Here is a 1,119-nt window from a genome sequence, read left to right as displayed (position 1 = left end):
CAGGGGAGGCTGGGTAATTTTCAGGATGGATGACAGGGAGGAAGGAAGGGGAGGGTGTTGGTGAGAGGGAAGGCTTTAGCTCTGATGCGTTGCTTCTGCCCCACCCGAAGTCCCTAGGTGGCTATCTTCTATTCAGGGCAATGCCCTGACTCAAGGCCAGTCCATCCATAGCTAAGGCGTGGCAAGAGAAGATGAGCTGAACCAGCCAGTCAGATTCTTCTCTTGCTAATTCTAGACTTTGGTCAAACACTAAACCCTTCCCCGTCCCCGGCCACCCCCGCCCCCGCCGTCCCCCGCCGACCCCCCCCCCCCCCCCCCCCCGCCACCCCTGCCCCGCAAACAATCTGGCCATTCACAATACTGACCAGGCAAAGGGCCTGGGCTGAGGTGTATATGGGGTGAGTTTACTCTGCCTCCTCTTTCTGTGCAGGCAGTGTAAGAACACAGCCTGCGGTTAAGCACTGGGAGGTCTCAACATTGATTTTTAGAACCAAGAAAAACAAATCCTTTTTTTTCCTTTTCTTTTCTTGTTGCTTAATTTTCCCCACAAAATTGTATGGTCACATGATAGGACACCTTTTTCATCTCATGGCACACATAAACTAATTATAAAATTCTGCAGCACACTCAAAAATATATTTTTTTGGTGAGCTGACAAAAATAGGTATAATTTTGATTCATTCACACTGGACAGCTATTGTTGTGTTGGCTGTTGTCATTTTTTTAATTTGACAATCTAAGGGAAAAAAGACCAGTGCTCCTGACTAGTTAGGTAGTGCATGTTTTAAAAATTCTTGCAGCACACTGGTTGAAAATCACTGATGTAATGTTGTTAGATTTTGCCAAATGCCTTTTTCTGCAGGAAAATTGTGTTGGCCCTGGCCTGTTTGGCTCAGTGATTAGAGTGAAGGGTCATGGGTTCAATTCCCAGTCAAGGCCATGTACCTTGGTTGCAGGTTTGACCCCTGGCCCTGGCAGCTCTTATAATATCAGTAGCACGTGAAGAACATTTGGAGCATGCTAGTTATATCTATGTTTTGAACATCCTTCAGTGTTTGAGAGTGCCATGTCATGGGTTATGAGGAGGGAGAACAAGCCTTTGGTGTTACCTAACAGTCA

The 1,119-nt window shown here is 46.7% G+C and overlaps 1 non-coding gene across 1 annotated transcript; it reads right to left on the bottom strand.

Annotated features, from left to right (window-relative positions):
• Positions 1-340: 340 nt before the first annotated feature.
• On the bottom strand, positions 341-471 carry LOC139004721 (small nucleolar RNA SNORA51). Its single transcript, XR_011470556.1, has one exon. It is a non-coding gene; the product is annotated as a small nucleolar RNA SNORA51 (small nucleolar RNA).
• Between the last annotated feature and the right edge of the window lie 648 nt (positions 472-1,119).

The sequence above is a fragment of the Myotis yumanensis genome, unplaced genomic scaffold, assembly GCF_028538775.1.
Source record: "Myotis yumanensis isolate MYYU_CA2020_CCGP unplaced genomic scaffold, mMyoYum1.0.hap1 SCAF_2, whole genome shotgun sequence".
Classification (NCBI taxonomy): Eukaryota; Metazoa; Chordata; class Mammalia; order Chiroptera; family Vespertilionidae; genus Myotis; species Myotis yumanensis.
This window is presented reverse-complemented; position numbering and strand designations above follow the sequence as displayed.